An 11222-nucleotide genomic window follows, 5' to 3' on the forward strand; every position below is an offset into this window, starting at 1 on the left:
GGTGATGCTAGAGGGGCGCAATGCCGCTTTAGAGTAAAGCTTCACAGAAGATTCATGAATGTAACTGCTGAACTGATAAAAGTGTAGAAACGTCAGTTAAGTAATAAGCTTGCTCTCATGGTTACTGCTTTTGTAAAGACATCCACATTTCTTGTCAGGGATAATATTCAGGTCTGTTAGTCAGATATTGTTATATAGGTACAATGCTATTGGATTGTTTAATGATGAGACCCATGTGGGAGGGAAAGACCTAGGTAACTTTTAAAAACAACCCTTGATAGTGGTCTCTAACAAAAGAATCTTGTGAAAGCAGATTTTGTATGCAAACTGTGGAAAAACAAGGAAAATTCTCAAGGTTAATAAGTGGCAAGTGGATAGGTAGCAGAGCAGTGACCTAGTTTTTAATAGTGTAGTGGAGGTAGCATCTGAATCTCACAGACACCTCTGATACTCAACATATTCATAAACGGCACAGGAAGACAGTACTGAAATTATAATATTTGCATATGGTATAACAGGGAGAATATTAGAAGCGAGAGCTGACAGTAACTCATGTTAGTGAGTAAAAAAAGTGTGTCAGTTCAGTGTTAACAATTGAAAAATAACATATGTATTTAACATATAATGTTAAATAACATGTAATGTCATGTACAGTAGTGACATTTATTGTCAGTCAGAACACAGGTCTTGGAATCCCTGTAAATTGTCCTCATTGCTCAGGAACTGACAGTTGATAAAAAGGTAACAGACAAGTTAGTAGTTATTAGGAAAAGAATAGAAGAAAACAAATCCCATCATTTTTTAGTGTGTGAATCCAAACCATCCTACACTGTGAATGTTTTGCTGGGTTTTGTCCGAACAGCTCAAGAAAGGGTATGCCAAAATGCAAAAAAGTGGCAAAGACTATCAATTATGAAATTACTTCCAAGTGAAGATTAATAACATATGTTAAGCCTCTTAAAGATTGGAAAATAGATGGTGGTGAGAAAAATAAACAGCAGAAATGTAGCATTATGGTGAATAGGGCAATTTTCTAGTATGCTTGAGGGGGCCTCCACTGAGGGTGGATTAAAGGTATGTGGAAAGCGCTTTCCCTTGTCAATGAGATATGAAACTCATTGGGACAGACAGTTTTTGAGGTGATGATATAAATAGGTTTGGAGAGAATTTGTACTGTTTCGGGGCATCGATCAAGGACTGCTAAACACAAAGATGTGTGAAGATTCCAGCCGTAAGGTGCAGGCTGCCAAAGGCTGGATTTTCTACTCTGCGTGCCTGTACTTAACGTTCACAGGCATTTAACACTGGTCACTCCCAAAGAGGAGATACGTAGTCTGAGTGTCTAAAACCTCTTTCATGCTTTTATTTTTAAAATCAGGATGTTTCAGTTTGTAGCACTTAAATTTTTTTAATGCATTGAGAAAGGAAAGAGTTTGACTTTGAAAGTGAGGGAGGAAAAATGAGATGCATTTTTCTTTCCCTCTCTTCCTTCAAGATTTTACCTCTAGGTGGCAGCGAAGATTTCCTTTTGTATTGCATCCCAGTATTTCACTTAAACCCGACTGAAACTCTTCGTTAAAGGCTGAATAAACAAAATCAACATGCATTTTCATAGTAGATTGGAATTTTAGCATTCATATTGTCAGTAGGATAGGAAGCAAAAAAAAAAAAAATAACTCTTTGCCCCCAAACCAAAGAGCATTTTGCTTCAATTACTAAAGGTGATGTGTTAAGAAAGGAACTGATGTTGGAGGCAATAATTGCATTACTGCTATGTGGCTTTCCATGAGTACTGAGTTGGAAGAGTTTGCTCTGACCATGTGGTATGGCCTGGTAGATGAGACATGGTACTGAGAATAAAATGCTTGGGTGGGCTATTACTGGCAGTGCTACTGCCTGATGTAATTATAACAATGATAGAAAACGTGTCTGTTTCCCAACTATAGAAAGAATTACATTAGCCATCATTTGCTAAGTATATTGAGGTGAATAGATAAAAATATTTATGTGAAGTCTTGCATATTAAAGTGAGATTGTATCTCTAAGAGTTGTGTTTGTTTTTTTTGGTTCAGGGTCTTTTTGAGAAGTGCTCCAGTTCAGAGATTCCTTGGGTTAGAAAGTGGTTGGAGTATTGTCTGGAGTTGATTGATCAGCCATGTTAGTACTTCAGGAAGGTATTCATAGGCCCAGATTTTTACCGGTTTGGTGCATCTGACTCTGCTATTCAGTAAGCTTTTATTAAATCAATGCAAAGTTAGGTGTTGAAATATCCCTGTGCTCTGGCCTACAGTTTGCACCACTGTCTAGCTCATTAAAACCACCATTGACAATATGGTGTTCTGAGCCATCAGATTTCATTTCAAACACATTTTTTCTTTGTGATTCAAAACTGTGTATTTTGCAGTTCTGAATTGACAGTATTGAATACATCTACATTATTATCATTTAGTGCCTAGAGCTGCATTATACCTGATGGAGACTTGTCAAGGTTTGATCTGCTTACAGTTTGTACTGCTCTCTTTTGCTTGTGTCGTGTTTGATTGTAGCCACAATAACTGACTTGCTCTAACTCCTGGCGTAGGCTCAAACTTGAGGATAACAGTTGTATTATGGGGCTGTTCTTTCCTATGCAAATAAACAACTGAAAATCACTGCACTTCAGTGATTGTACCAATCTAACTTCTGATGAAGGCAAGGATTTGACAAACTGCCCATCTAGTTCTCTTCCTCCTCATACTGCACTTAAAAATTGGTTTATTTTTCATCATTTGTGATATAAATTCTAGAGAGGAAGGAATGAATAATTTAAATTTAAGGAAAACACTTACTGACACTTAGCTTTTTGAATTCAATTATGCCTGTACCTAGATCAAGGCCTAAACTTTATTTATTCTCTAAAACTTGTACTTGATAAATTACAAATCTCGGATAACAGTTTTAAAGAGAACATTTTGGGTCGGTTGACTAGAACAGTGCTTAACCTGCTGTAAGATGTATGCATAAGGAGGGAATGGTACTGTGTGGGAGTTGTCTGGAAAGCACTTGGAAGTAACCATATATAAAATTCTGCCATGGTTTACTTGTATGTGTACTGAAAATACTTGTACAATACTCCTAGATCCTTCTCTGCGGCTTAGTGTAGAGGCATGTGAGCAGATACATTGGCCATAGCAGGCTTCTATCTCCAGATGTTTGGTTTGGTTTTTAGACAGACCTGAATGACTGAAAACCCCTTATATATAGATTTTGGTGGGCCTTTTCAATTGGAGTTTAACTATGTATGGGAAATCTGTGTGCACACCATTAATTACTTCAGTTCTCTTCAAATGTATGCATCCTTTCTACTGCTCATTTTCTCCTTCAAGATGAATGTTTTTAGTCTTTCTCATCCTTTTTTCAACTCTCATTTGTATTCTGAATTTGCTGGCTTTGTGTTCATCATTGCTGTTTAGCTATGTCTCTTGAGTTCCCATCTGTAGGCCACTTTTTATATCTGCTATATTTCTAAGTCAGAGAGGAGAAGAGGAAAAAAAGACGTGTTTGTTCTTCAAAAAACAAGCTGACCTGCCTCTCATGGTCTGGAGATCCCTTGTGAGTTCCCATTAACGCTCTTGAAACACCTCCAGAAACAAAATGCTGGCCAGGAGTGACCTGAGTAGTTACGCAGTTTTTCTTTACTTAATGTGTCTAAGTAAACATCAGCAAATAATTACTGCAACAACAATGACAACCCCAAAAGCATTAAACTGACCACTTTTAAATTAGATTATGTGGTATGTCTGTAAGTATAATAGCACCATATTGGTTCAAGGCATTAGGCTTGGAAAATAACAGTGCTTAGTTGGAGAAATGAATGGTTAAAGCTAATTTTCAAGGCAAGCAATGATCTAAGAATCAAGAAGGCTGCATTTTAATTTCATTTTTAAATTAACTCCTGAAGTAGACATCAGTTGCCTGTAATAGGAATTGGCAGGAGAAAGCATGCTAGAGTGAGAACTCTACACAGGGACTATGTTTGTTGTCTCGGCAAATGACAGTGGGTACTTCGGGGATGGTGACAAACACTAGCACAGGTGACAATTGAGAAATTTTCACATTAATGTGAAAATGGCCCTTCTAATTCCAAGAAGACAATGGAGAAATCATGCTCTGAAATATCAGGGTCCATACCCACCTTTTTTCCTCCCCCATTGGGAACAGAGGCAGCTTATTTATATGAGCCAGCTTTTAACACAATGCAATGCTTGCTTTAGGGAGTGGGCTAAGGCAAGTGTGTGTGGGAGTGTCAAGGAGAGAAAATATTTATGTTTCCGTGCTGTTGAAGTAGTTCTGCTTTTGGTCCTAATCCCTTCCTTTTCCTTCTGAAAGTACGATGTGTGCTTTGCTTCCTGTTTGAACTTTATTCATTTAAATGGGTAGAGCGTGTAGTATTTATGCTGTAAGGTTTTTTTTGGTTTTTTTTTTTTTTATGTCATTGTAGCACTTGGTCTAGGAGAAATAACTTTAGATAAGTTTCTTTCTCACTGCTTAAATTTTTAGTTTAAGGAATTTGAGTATTATTTGCAGCATTAGTGAAAGTGTCCAGGGGATGGTGCTGAAGATCCTTTACTCAGAAGTCCATGTCTGTATGTGCACAAGCGTGCCTCTTGCCAGACTTCAGTTTGTTCGTGAGTGATTGAATGCAGTCAGAATGAAAGCCAGGTCTGCAAGTGAGAACGAGTTAAGATTAAGTGATAAACTTGAATATTCCCTTTGGTCTCCAAGCCAGAAAGCTTTGGCTGAAATTTCTGCTTAGGCATCTTCAACTGCACAGAGCATTTAGATACTTCCTTTTCTGTACTTTTCTTTCGCTAGATCCTGGCATTTGTTTTCCAGGAATCCAAAGTGAGAAGTCTCAGTTGCTCTGAATTCCCTTTCATGCAGCACACCTGTGTGGGGGACTATACTGAGATGTGTGAGCAGGAGCCGTGTCATCCTTACTCTCACTATCTCACTTAGGGTGAGACCTATGCCAGGCTGGTGTCTGGCATGGCTCACTGCATTGTCACACCGCCATAAACAGCTCAGCAGAGGGGAAATGACTCCTCAATAATCTAGAGTCGTAGTACTTGAGCTATTAAGTGGAAGAGCAATTTGGTTTGTTTAATCTGGAGAAAACAAAACTGAGAAGCAATGTGATAATTGTCTTCTAATATGTGTTGCAGAGAAAATAATTTTCAAAGTCCAGTGGGGAGACAGGAAGGAGAATACTGGAGTACAAGTTCAGCAACATAAATTTAGTTTAGAAATTAGCAAGATTCTTAATGACAAGGGTATTTCAACCCTGTTCCAGATTCCTGGGTAACTGTAAAGCTGGCATTGCAGATGTTTTTTAGAACTATATGAACTAGGTTTTTATTTGGAAGGTTTTAAGTTGTCATAGTGAGGAAATAGGCTCAAAAAGATCCTGACATCCTTTTAAAGCTCTGTTTTATGTGTCCTCTACTCTTCTGCTGATACTTGCTTTATTACAGCCCTCTTGATTTCAATAATATGGCATATTTGACAGAAAAATCAGTATTAATATTAGAAATTATTTCCATACATGTGACACAATTTACAGTAATGCACTTGAATGTGCTGCTGTGATCTTACTTCCTGAATGCAGAGTTTAGATCTACTTTGTGGTGGTGGGGAAAAGAAGAATGGTTGGAGGCAGAAGTTGTATTTACAGTTCCTGAAATTCTGTTATGTGCCTTGCTTTTCTTGGGACATGTCTTCACTGGCAAGTGTGATGATATTATTTTAAACTTTGGATAACTTAAAGACTCATTTCTAGCAGATAACCTTACCCGTCCCTGCATCTTGTCAGTTATGTTGTGGGTTAACTCCAGTGGGAGAAGGTGACCTGGGGCTGGGTGATCAGCATCAGCAGGCAGCTGATGAACAACTGTTCGTTGTTAACCTTCCCTTTGCCCCTTGAAAGCCCAAGGGGTCTCAGGCACCTTGATAGGGCACCTGGGGGACCGCTGCAATTCCACTTGTGTCCTGCATAGGGGATGGATGTGTTCCTGCAGGCGCTCAGGTGTCAGTGCTGTTGGAGAGAATACAGCCTGGGTGAGACCAGCAGTCCACTTGGTTTAAATCTGCTCTGCCATTTGTTGAGAAAGATTCTTGGCAGTGGAGGATTATTCAGTGCAGACTGGGGCACATAGGGATATTTGTGTTTGGGTATTGAGGCAGTATGAAAAGGTGTTTGAAACTGTGCTTGTACACATACATGCCTTTTCATGTGAAAATGTCTTCATTATCAATATTGTCTGTTCAAAAGCTTTGAGTATGTTTTCCCCGTGTTAGCAAATTTTTATGGTGAAAAGGTGAGAGGTTCTGCATGGAGAAGGAAAAAGACCCTCTTGCTTTTACCATCATGGCTTTTTTCTGTCTGTGAGTAGGCTGTTTTTCTCTTGGAAGGCCACATTAAAAGGTGTGTTAATCAGAGTCCTATTTTCAGTATATATATATTTTTTCCTAATATATATAAAATGCTAATTACAACAAAAGACTCTACTTTTTGTCCAGTTTTTTTCAGGACAAAACATGACCTGTAGTGGCTTGAGTATGAGACAATCAAGGATTAAAAAATGTAGGTACTAATCACACTTGAAGCTGCCTTGCTTGGATTTTGCACAAGTCGATAAACTTCTCTCCCAAGAGAGATACAAAATTATTTTAGTGGGACTGCTGAATATTTGATATTTGTTTGTATATTTGTTTGTTGTATATTTGAAGTGCTTTGTGATGTATTGTGTGCTAGATTATATCTCTGCAGACAATGGTGATGGGTCCAGGACTTTGGCAGTGACTGCACTACAAAATGTTCCTTTTTCCTTTTTGCTTGTCCATTCAGTTATGCTGATGTAGCTCTTTTATAAAACTGTGCTGTGAAATGGATCCTGTTTTGTTGAGGTTGTTTGGGGTTTGGTTTGTTTTGTTTAATGAGGATTTGTGGCATATGGCTTTTTGTTTGTGGTTTTGCTTTTGTGTTTTTAAATCCAGGTTAGTTTCTTGACCTGGTTCACAGTGCTGCCTTCTGGAAGTGGTGACAGCACAACTAAAAGGGCCATATTTTGTAATTTGGGTTGTGGTAGGGGTGAAAAAGGGGAGAGAGATTCTTTGGCCCATCCCTGTTTGAATACCCCGTGATGTCAGATCACTGCATGGGAAATGAAGAGACATTGATTAAAAGAGGTCTTTTCACTTGAACTCAAAAAACATTTCTCAAGAATACTTTGCTTTGTGGTCGGAAGAGACTCATATTCAGTTGGCAGCTCTGCTATTTGAGGCTTTCTGAGTGCCCGCAGTATGGTGGGTCATTGGATAATGTGCTAGCTGCAGCACAGAGAGAATTCAGCTTCATCTTGGGGCCACTGGCTGCAGATCTGTGAAAACACTTCATGCTGCTTAAATTTTTATGGTTTGCCCTTTTTTTGAGCAATTTCCCACTTAAAGTACTTGGTGTTAATTTTAAAACATTTTTATACACCCACTTGTGCTGTATTTGAACCATAAGATAATTTTCTCTTCTGTTTCTTGGTAACATAATGTTTTGGTAGTCTTTCCTTAAGCCTGGAGATTAGGCAGTTGTCACTTTTTGTTTTGCCAGTCTCAGTATCTGTCTCCTAGGGACAAAGTCATCCTGCAGATGGTTGCTCCATTTCCATCATGTAACCCTGCAGCGTCCATTGAATCTTATTCAGAAAATAGTGCTGTACAATTCTGTTTCTGATTATTTTTTCCCTAGTGTGGGGAGCACGCCTTCCTAATCCTTGCATGAAATGCTTACATACAGATCTTTTTCTTATTACAGCCTTACATACTGTCCCCAGACACCGTATTGGCTATGGGGCTTTGTATCAGGAAGATTAGCAGTCTGCTCCTGTAATTTTTGTCAATTCTTTTTCTTAATTAGTGTCTTGAAGGAGGTCTTTAAATAACTTGAAATACTACCTCATAGTTGATGGACGGGCGCTTTGGTCTCAGATTACCACTGTCGCTTGGTATTCTCTTCTTTTTGCTTTTCCTCCAGTTCCCTCCCTCCCCTCATCCATCCTCCCTGTAAGGACAAAAATTGCAAGTATTTCTTCTGAGAAATTTAATCACATATAAAGAATGGCATAAAAATGCTAAACACCAGTGTTGGTGCTGCCTTCTCGTGTCCATTTGATCATTCACTGAAACAAATCCAAAATGGTGAAGGAAAGTAGGCTAGTAATTGCTGTCATTTTTTAATCAGTTAATTCTCCCTTTTGCTGGGAACTAAATACAAAGGAGAAAGGGTAGATTTTTAGACCTTAGAGATGCTTGCCAAGACTTTTGGAAAAGAGAAGAATTGATGTTATGATCTGCTGAAAACCGTTTTTATGCTCTCTTTCACAGTTTAATCCCTCTGATAAATGCTTCTTTTTATGTGACCTTATTGCCCCATAAGATTTAAATGAACCATTACGTACCTGTCAGACTTTAGGCTTTTGAGCAACTGCTGAAAGCAAAAGTGTCTCAGCCTCCAAATTAATAGCAGTACTTACCACTTACAGAGTAGTTGAAATCCTAGAAAAGTTGCCTTACTTGTCGAACTTTAATATGCTTATGCTTGATGTTTTTTGTTCAGAGTGCTTGAATCAATGTGCAGATAACTTAGTCAAATTTCTCCTTGCTCTGCTGTTTTCTTATTGTCTGCCAAGGAAGCAGGTGGCTATTCCCACTCAGCAAAATGGAAATACTCTGAAATATGGAGTGGTGATCTGAACAAGTCGAGGTTAATTTGTAATTCAATAATTTGCTTCCTTAAGCTATGCTTTCTATGTGCTGTTTTATGATAAAATTACAGCTAACTTCTTTCTGTTTAAACAATTAAGTTTCAGCTCTCAGCAAATCCATCCAGGTGCTTATTTTCTCTGCTTTTAAATTGATCTTGGCAATTCAAACCGAACAAACCTGTTTCATTGTGCAAACCTTATTTTCAGGCAAAAATAATTATTCAATTTTTTTTTATCTGTTGGATTGACTGACAAAAATTTTGCTGTGGAGTCAGTTAAATCTACACAGAGTTTGTTTCATCAGCAGGGGAATGTAAGCATCCCTTAATGAAGGTGCATTTTCAGGAAATGTAGCAATTTCATTTCCAGTCAGTGCTGATGCTTCTTACTGAGGAGTTAATAGCCATGAGCTCTGCTTCCTTTGTCTTTTGTTAATTAGACAGTTACTGATAAATCATTATGAGTGTAAGACAGGGAATGAAGTACTTTCCTGTCAAATGATTATACTTATAAATGGTGTGAACTTTCATCTAGGTTTTGTATTCAAATCTTAGCTTTAAAGACTGGACTTCCTTATTCATAATAGCTTGGTAACTGTCCAAAGGACTGTGTGTGCTTATTGCTATGCCCTTATTTGTACTTTTCTTTTATAAGATATTCTAATAGATGGCCAGGTGGTTAATGATCAACACACTTCTGTTTATTTTTGCAGGGAGATCTGAATTTTTTTTTCCTACACGCTTTTTAATTCTAGCTGAAGAAAAATTTAGGGTCTCTGGAGGACAAGCATTAGTCTTTTAATTTTTGGAGAATGTGGTGTCTGTTAGTATGCTGGCATGTGACTACTTCAGACACAGTTATTCAGTACCATGCTTGTAATGTGTTCCTGCAGAGATCTTAGGTATAGATCACCAGGATATGCAGTATCCTAAAGAACAGAAGTGCAGAGAATGTATTTTGAAGGTACTGATTTTTGGGCTCTTAACTGAGCCCTGCAGTCAAGAATGCGCAGCCTGAATGTAATTAGGTCACTTGCTCGTATAATTAACATGCTCTAAAAATTTTATGATTTTGCTTTGCCTGAGTTCTGGCTGCTGTCTTCAACAGCAACTTTTCCTGAAGTAGGTGTGAGTCAAAGTTTGCTTTGCAGAGTAAGACTATGTACTCTTTCTGACCCAGGTCTTGGTCAGAGCTCACTTGTGCAGCCATGGAGATAGAGTGAGACAAAACAAGGAAGAAGGACCTTTTATGAAGCCTAGTAACTTCAGATTATGTAAGCTGGGGTTGTGCAGTTCCACACACAATTTCTCTTTTTGAAATTGCCATTGTTCAACTCCAATACATATGTTGTTATCCATTTCTATCACATATATAATTTAATTTTTTTTTCTTCCCACTGTTTACTGAAAAAAGTGTATATGGGCAGTGGACTTTGCTTTTCAGTAGAAACTGTTCTAAAAGTAGTTATTATCTACAGTTATAAACATTTAATTTCCTGTCAATCAAAAGGACGTAAAATGATAGAAGTTCCCTTGTTATGTGAGATCATAGGCCAAGGTTCTTTGCTGAATCCGTTGCTAAGTTATACTGCAGAAATATTTTTTTCCTCTGGGGAATATAGGCAGAATAAAGATAAGGGTTTAGTGAATAGGGACTTTCTGCCTACTTGCAAACTTCCTTGTTGACAAGAAGGTTGCAATTTTTCATTTTTTAAAAATAATACATACTACCACCCCCCACCCCCCCCCCCCCCCGCCCCCCATCAAATTTATGGGCATTTAGAATATAACTTTTTTAGAATAAAAGAATAGAATAGAATATTTTAGAATATTATTCTAAAAAATTACAATAGAACTTTTTAGAATAAGAACAATTGTTACAATTTAGATTTGGAGTGTACAGTCTTTGTGAAAAAGATTTTGAATGTGCATTCCAGATCTTCTGGACTGATTTACGTTGTATGTGAAGCTCTTCCACTGCTAGCAATATTTCACGGGAAATTGACTGTTTGGCACATTACATTTCTGTGCTTTTCCTAGGCACAAATACTGCAATTCTCACTGAAATACCTTAACCTGCTTTGTCAATTCTGTATGGAACTCCTATTTATACCAGACCCAGAGGCCCGCATCTTTGGAGACTTGATCTAGTATTGCTTCTTAATGCTTCTGCCAAGCTTTCTCTGTCTGAAGTAAAAAACATGAAGGTATGCCATAGTTTGGTAATCCTGTTTCTTCTTCAGAGTACTTGTGTAATGTATACTGTTTGTCAGATTTGTGGCTAGGAGTTTAGATGAAATCTGAATATTGTATATAAATCTATTCTCCTGAATTATTGTTTAGAAATATAAATGTTGCTGTTTCTTGTTTTATAGCATACCTAAATTATTGCAGTTTTTCTATTGTATTGGGAAAAAACCCTTGTTTG

At 37.8% G+C, this 11222-nt stretch overlaps 2 protein-coding genes across 3 annotated transcripts in view; one reads left to right on the forward strand and one right to left on the reverse strand.

The window, feature by feature from the left end:
- The window catches only part of CMSS1 (cms1 ribosomal small subunit homolog), a 222768-nt gene that overhangs the window by 6833 nt on the left and 204713 nt on the right, over window positions 1-11222 (forward strand). The gene's annotated exons all lie outside the window — the stretch shown is intronic.
- Window positions 1-11222, reverse strand: part of FILIP1L (filamin A interacting protein 1 like) — a 77564-nt gene that overhangs the window by 2785 nt on the left and 63557 nt on the right. The gene's annotated exons all lie outside the window — the stretch shown is intronic.

Source organism: Onychostruthus taczanowskii, unplaced genomic scaffold (genome assembly GCF_017590055.1).
Source record: "Onychostruthus taczanowskii isolate IOZ18803 unplaced genomic scaffold, ASM1759005v1 scaffold73, whole genome shotgun sequence".
NCBI lineage: Eukaryota > Metazoa > Chordata > Aves > Passeriformes > Passeridae > Onychostruthus > Onychostruthus taczanowskii.